General features: G+C 34.1%; 2 non-coding genes across 2 annotated transcripts; both read left to right on the top strand.

The window, feature by feature from the left end:
* Positions 1 to 371: 371 nt before the first annotated feature.
* LOC128294520 (small nucleolar RNA R71) lies at positions 372 to 478 on the top strand. Its single transcript, XR_008284829.1, has one exon. It is a non-coding gene; the product is annotated as a small nucleolar RNA R71 (small nucleolar RNA).
* Positions 479 to 5,691: 5,213 nt separating this feature from the next.
* LOC128294642 (small nucleolar RNA R71) lies at positions 5,692 to 5,798 on the top strand. Its single transcript, XR_008284950.1, has one exon. It is a non-coding gene; the product is annotated as a small nucleolar RNA R71 (small nucleolar RNA).
* Positions 5,799 to 7,788: the final 1,990 nt, after the last annotated feature.

The raw sequence follows: 7,788 nt of genomic DNA, 5'->3' as shown, positions 1-7,788 counted from the left end.
TTAGTTGCTTGTTATCCATGTTATGGTCATAAAGTTGGTATTCCGAATGGCTTGTTCCACCGCTACTTGCTTCGCACTGCATTATTGGGTGAACCTATGAAGAACTAAGAAAACCATCAATCTTTTTATTCAAAAGTTCTACCTGATTTGACAGCATGGTGATCGAATCAATGTTATAAATACCGGTTGTGTTCGTTGGCTTTGTCCTCATGACTTGCCACTGATAGTTATTCAGTGACATCTCCTCAATAAACTCATAAGCATCTTCAAGTGTTTTATTATTGATGGTTCCGCCAGCAGATGCGTCAACCATTTTTCGAGTCGAAGGGTTCAGACCATTATGGAATGTTTGAACCTGGAGCCAAAGCAGTAACCCATGGTGAGGGCACCTTCTCAGTAAGTCCTTGTATCTCTCCCATGCATCATAGAGGATTTCTAAATCCATCTGCACAAAAGAAGAGATATCATTACGTAATTTAGCCGTTTTAGCCGGCGAAAAATATTTTAGTAAGAATTTTTAGGTCATTTGTTCCCAAGTAGTAATTGACCCTCGTGGTAACAAGTTCAACCACTGTTTAGCTTTGTTCCTTAATGAAAAAGGGAATAACCGAAGATGAATGGCATCATCAGAAACGCCATTGATTTTAAATGTATCGCAAAATTCCAGAAAGTTTGCTAAGTGAGTGTTGGGATCTTCATCCTACAAACCATCAAACTAAACAAATTGTTGTATCATCTGAATAGTGTTAGGTTTCAATTCCAAAGTATTTGCAGCTACAGCAGGTCTAACTATGCTAAATTCAGTTCCTGTTAAAGAAGGTTTAGCATAATCATACATAGTGCGTGGAGCAGGATTTTGATTAGCCGCAATTGCAGGAGGTAGCTAATTGTCTTGGTTTTCAGCCATCTCTTTGATTGGGGGTTGAGTATCATCTTCTTGCTCATATTCTGTGTATCGTAAGCTTCGCCTTATTTCTATTTGATTTCTGCGAACTGTAAGATCGATTTCTTCGTCAGAAAGTAATGGTCCTGACGGGTTTCTTCTAGTTATAAACTATAAAAACCTGTCAAGAGAAAGAAAAAGTAAGTTAATAAATAATAAAAAAAATTAAATTAAATTGTAAGAAAAATAAATGGCTAAAGTAATAAAAATTGAGCATTCCTAATATCTTAGCTCCCCGGCAACGGCGCCAAAAACTTGATCGCGTGATTTCGTGATAGGTTTTAAATATTTATAATTACTCATTCTTGAACTAACTATTATTGCGATGTAGGAAAATGTACCTATCAAACAGTAGTATAGTTTTAGCAAGACCGGATTGTTGAACCCAAAGGAACTAAAAGTACTAGTAATGACTGTCTTTTTATTATCTAGCCTAAGAATAAAGAGGTTTTGTTTTAATTAACTAATTATCTAAACTAAGAACTCACAAAGAAAAGAATTGGGGAATTGCTTTTGGGGAAAATCGATTGACTTAAGACAATACCTAAGGAAAAATCCACCTAGACTTTACTTGTTATTCTGGCTTCGAATCAGACTATTTATTCATTCAACTTGTTCCGTAAATATCCCTAAGTTATGTTATTATCCCTATTCAACACTAATAACGTCTAATCCCTAGATTGAATAACCGAGACTTTTCTCTAATTAACACTCTAGGGTTGCATTAACTCGATTTATGGATCCCCTTATTAGGTTTCACCCTAATTCGGCAAAATCTTGTCACCCTTTCTCTAAGCGTGCATTCAACTCCGCTTAATTATGATAAATGTACTCTTAGACAGGGTCTATTCCTCCTCTGAATAAAAGCTTATCTTGAATCAGTATCCTGGGATATCAAAACAAGAATTAAGAACACATAATTAAGAACAAGTTAAATATTTATCATACAATTCAGAAAATAATAACAAGATTCGTCTTAGGTTTCATTCCCCTTAGGTATTTAGGGGTTTTAGTTCATAAATAAATAAGAAAATATCTCAGAAGAATAAAGAATACAAAACATAAAGAGAACCAAAAACTCCTGAAGGGAAATTGAGGAGAGATCTTCAGTCTTGATGATGAATCCGGCTTCTAAGATGGATCAATCGGCTTCCTTGGAGTAATTCATTACTCCCTATTCTCCTTGTCCTCTTCTTCCTTCTCTAGGGTGTATTTATAGGCTTTAGAATGCCTAAAAGCCCTCAAAATTAGCCTTTTCCGAATTGGACTCAACTTGGGCTCGGTAGGGACACGCCCGTGGCACACGCCCGTGTTCGATTACTTCAGGCCGTGTTCGAGCCTACCAAATTGACACGGCCGTATGGTCTGCCCATGTGAGGAGGTCGAGGCGGTGTTGATTTCGTACTTTGGCCCATTTTCTCCGTTTTTGGCCCGTTTCTTGTTCCTTTCGCTCTCCTATGCTCTTCTAAGTATAAAACATGAAATTAAAGCATTAGGAGCATCGGATTCATCAATTCTAATGGGAAATCATCCATAAAATGCATTAAACATGGGGTAAAAATATGTATAATTTACGGTTTATCAACGATAAATTATAAATATTTGAAACCTATCACGAAATCACGCGATCACCCATGTAGACAATTATAAGGCTATTTTCCAAGCCATTTGTCACCCTCACAACATATGCACATATACTCATCCAATAACATACAACATGGCATAAATGAGCTCTTAAACATCTTCAAACATGTTATGCTCATGTCAATTTCTTAAGCAATAAATATCATAGAATTTACTCGCATCATTACCACATACTTGTCATAACTATCATTACGTCCATCACTAAGCATGCATAATCATATCCACAAACCATTCATGAGGCATTATTAACTATTTATCAATCACTTCATCTTGCATTAGTTACTAACTCATAAATGAATCTCAATTCAATCTCTAAGCATACATGCTGTGAGCTACATCACAAGAGATAATAACATACATGTATAAGAATAATCATATAGGCCCATAACGTCATTAGCCGACATAAGCCAATTTACATGACTACATACTACCTTAATAACAAGCCAATGTCTTTGGCTGAATCATAGTATCACATACTCAACATTAAAACCCTATACATGCCATAGACTCGAAACACTAGGATTTACTTATGTCTATAGCGTTAACTCGACAGTGTGATAATATCTCTGACGGCCTCCAACCCGACCTAACTTGGTAACCTTAGGGAACATGGGAAAGAAAGCAGGGTAAGCTTTATGCTTAGTAAGTTCATATGAAAACAATAAGCAACTCATTAACTTGTTTTATCAATGTTTACAACATATTCTCAAGTTTATAACAAGCTGTCTTCCTAAGTAATAGTCCCTAAATTATTTATATCTGGAGCTACAAAACTCCAAATTAAGTTCTGTTACATTTTAATTAAAACTAGACTCATGTACCTTTCTACCATAAAATATCTAGAATTTTTAGTTTATCCAATTAGTACAGTTTATTTCTCAAAGTTACCCCTAATTCACTGTCTGGTAGTTCTGACCCTTCTACACTAATGTTCAAATATCTCATAGCACAGGAATTGAATAATGTTCTTGTCTATTTCTCTTGAAACTAGACTAATTAAGGATTCTAAGAATATAAATCATAACTCATAACCATCTTTTTACAATTTATAATGATTTTCTAAAATCAAAATAGGGGATCTCAAAGTCATTCTGACTCTGTCCCACTCAACTTCAAATATCTCATTATAGGAAATTTTTTTGCTTACACGATTTATTTTATAAGAAACTAGACTCAATAAGCTTTATTCTCATATTTTATTCAGCTCCTAATTCATTTTCCATTATTTTTAGTGTATTTTCAAAGTTACACTACTGCAGTAACTCAAATCTGTCAAGGCTAAGTTACTCATTCATGATCATTGTTCACAAAATTAATATAACATCATTTCATCCATTATGGTAAGAACACATATTAATGCATCATAGATCATTCACATACCAAGGCATTCTCATAGGCTTAGTGTACATACATGCACAACTCGTAACATAACTCAAGTGTATACTCACCAATGACTTACCTCATTGGGACCATCATCAACTCTTTCCTCGGATTACCCGTTGAACGCTTGGAATACTAATTGGATACTCGGAAAAACCTTTGCACACAAGTGCCTCAATTGTAGCTAAAGCTACGTCATATCTCATGACATTTAAATGCTCACTCTCGAGCTAGTCGTCTAGACTCATAATTCCTAGTGACATGTCACTCGTATCCTATTCTATTCCTAAGGTTCAAATGGGATTTTTCCTCGTCTACTAAGACTTTGTCTTATCATATTTCTATTAATCACATACACTTAATATTTATACAATTCATGTAATGATAACATTTAAATACATGTATAGCATGGTATTGTTTACATACAAACTTACCTCGATACCGCAAAGGTGAAAAAGACGTAATCATCCATAAATTGATTTTCCCCATTCTAGGCCCAAATTGCATTTTTCAACACCTAAAACATCACATTTAGCTAATTAAAACAATGTACTAATCAAATTAGTCCATTGACACACTTTGGCAAAATTTACAATTTTGCCAAAATTATCAAATTGTCCCTAGGCTCGAAACAATATTTTTATCACATTTTCTTACTCATTAAGCCTAGATAAACCATTTTCATAACTATAGCAACTCACAATATCAACTATTTCATACACTTATTATACAACTTTGCAAAATATCCCCTTTTTAGGAGTTTTCATGCAATCTTCCTTCACAAAAAGTGTTTATAACACCACCAAGACTCATATTCTTCCATAAAAACTCAGAAAAAAACACATACTTTCATGGAAAAAACTCTAGAATCTTAATCATTTTGCAAAACAGTCCCTTCATATGAAAGCTCATGCTTTAGGGGTTCCAAAAATGTAAAAATCTTCAAGAAAAAGCATTAAAATCACTTACTAGAAGAGAAACTAAGTGGCTGAAAGTTTCAAGCTCTCAAAACTCTTTCTTTGCTGCATATTTCGATGGAGGAGAAGAGAAAAATGATAGCTTTTTCTTTTTGATTTGTTAATAATAAAACTAGTCAAAATTGGTGACCAAATCTCACCTAATTTTAACTTTTCGATAATTTTTGTCCCCCATGACCGGTCATGCTTTATTTAGGGGTATAATTTCACTTTAAAGTCCCCCAATTTAATACACAAAGCAATTTAACACCTTAGGCATCAAAACAAAACTTTTACCTTTTATGCGATTTAGTCCTTTTTCGAAATTGGACTAGAAATCGCTAAAATTAACTTACCAAAATTTACATGCACTTATAAAATTATATTATAACACATAAAATAACATCAAAATAATTTTCTCTGGCCTCGGAATAGTGGTTCTGAAACCACTATTCTGACTAGGCCCAAAATCGGGTTGTTTTAGGATGAACCTGTGCAGAACCAAGGAAACCATCAATTTTTCTATTCAAAAGTTCTACTTGATTAGAGAGTATGGTGACCGAATCGACGTTAAAAATGCTGGCTGCTTTCATTAGCTTTGTCCTCATGACTTGCCACTGATAATTATTCAGTGACATCTTTTCTATAAATTCATAAGCATCCTCAAGTGTCTTATTATTGATAGTCCCACTAGCGGCTGCGTCAACCATCTGTCTAGTTGAAGGATTCAGGCCATTGTGAAAAGTTTGAACCTGTAGCCAGAGTGGTAACCCATGGTGAGGGCACCTTCTCAACAGATCCTTGTATCTCTCCCATGCATCATAGAGTGTTTCTAGATCCATTTGCACAAAAGAAGAGATATCATTCCTTAATTTAGCCATTTTAACTGGCAGAAAATATTTTAGTAAAAACTTTTTGGTCATTTATTCCCAAGTAGTGATTGACCCTCATAGTAACGAGTTCAACCATTGTTTAGCTTTGTTCCTTAATGAAAAGGGAAATAACTGAAGACGTATGGCATCGTCAGAAACGCCATTGATTTTAAATGTGTCACAAAACTCCAAAAAATTTGACAAGTGATTGTTTGGATCCTCATCCTGCAAACCATCAAACTGAACAAATTGTTGTATCATTTGAATCGTGTTAGGTTTTAGTTCAAAATTATTTGCAACAATAGTAGGCCTAACTATACTTGACTCAGTTCCTATTAAATTCGGTTTAGCATAATCATACATAGTGCATGGAGCATGATTCTGATTTACTAGATCAGTGGCAATTGCAGGAGGTAGCAGATTTTCCTGATTTTCAGCCATCTCCTCGGTTATGGTTTGAATATCTTCCTCTTGCTCTCCCTCTATATATCTTAAGCTTCACCTTATTTCTCTTTGGTTTCTATGAGCTGTGCGATCGATCTCACTTTCAAAAAGTAATGGTCCCGACGGGTTTCTTCTAGTCATACACTATAAAAAAAAACTGCCAGAAGCGAATAAAAGAGAAAATTAGAAAATAAAATAAGAATTTAAATTGCAAATAAAGTAAAATGTCTAAAGTAATAAAAATCGAGTGTTCCTAATATCTTAGTTCCCCGGCAACGCTGCCAAAAACTTGATACGTGATATTCACGACAAGTTTTAAAAATTAATCGTTCTTGAAACTAGTTATTATCACGATGAAGGCAAGTTCACCTATCGAACAGTAGTATAGCTTTAGCAAGACTGGATTTTCGAACCCAAAGGAACCAAGAGTACTAGTAATTACTTTCTTTTTATTATCTAGCCTAAAATTTAAGGGATTTGTTTATCTAAACTAATTAACTAAACTAAGGGTGTACAGAGAGAAAATTGGAGAAAAGCTTTTGGGAAAACTTGATTGATTAAGACAATACCCAAGGAGAAATCCACCTAGACTTGACTTGTTATTTAACTCTGAATCGGACGATTTATTCATTTTACTTGATCTGTAGAAATCCCTAAGTTATATTATTATCTCTCTCGAGACTAATAACGTCTAACCCTAGGTTGATTAATTGAAATCTCTTTCTAATTAACACCCTAGTGTTGCATTAACTCAATCTATAGACTCCCTTATTAGGTTTCACCTTAATCTGGTAAAAACTTGTCACCCTATCTCTAGGCGTGCAATCAACTCCACTTAATTACGACAAATTTACTCTTAGACAGGGACTTTTTCTCCTCTTTTTGGCCCATTTCTCGCTCTTTTTACTCTGCTACGCTCACCTAAGTATAAAACATGAAATTAAAGGATTAGGAGCATCGAATTCACCAAATCTAAGGAGAAATCATCCATAAATGTGCTAAGCATGGGATAAAAATATGTATAAATTACGGTTTATCACTTACACATTATAGGTAATCATTATACAAAGAAATTTATATAATAATTACGTGTGCTTGTAATAATAACCAGTGAGATAACAATGATGTTAAAGAATCTCAGGTATATTTTACTATGATTTATTTATTATATCATGTTTATTATAATTGGAGACTAATCACGACAACATGAATAGAAAGATTTTGATTTGAAATCCACACATGTTTTGCGATGATGGTTATAAAATAAGGAATCAATGGAGACATTTAGAAGCCTATCCTACCAGATTTGTTACATTCCTCGAAGTGAATGAAAGCATAAAGAAAATAAAAGATATAATCATGGACCACTAAAAGTGGGAACATAGTAATAAATAAGAGAAAATGATAGTTCTCAAGATAACTCTTCAAATGGTAAAGATATCTATGTTATCAATGTGATCTGAAAGATTATTGGCCGCATATGTGGCGTATACCCAAATATATTTTTTTCTGTTAATATTCTTTGAGGAAGGATATGAGAATGTCGTAA

Source organism: Gossypium arboreum, chromosome 6 (assembly GCF_025698485.1).
Source record: "Gossypium arboreum isolate Shixiya-1 chromosome 6, ASM2569848v2, whole genome shotgun sequence".
Taxonomy (NCBI): Eukaryota; Viridiplantae; Streptophyta; class Magnoliopsida; order Malvales; family Malvaceae; genus Gossypium; species Gossypium arboreum.
This window is presented reverse-complemented; position numbering and strand designations above follow the sequence as displayed.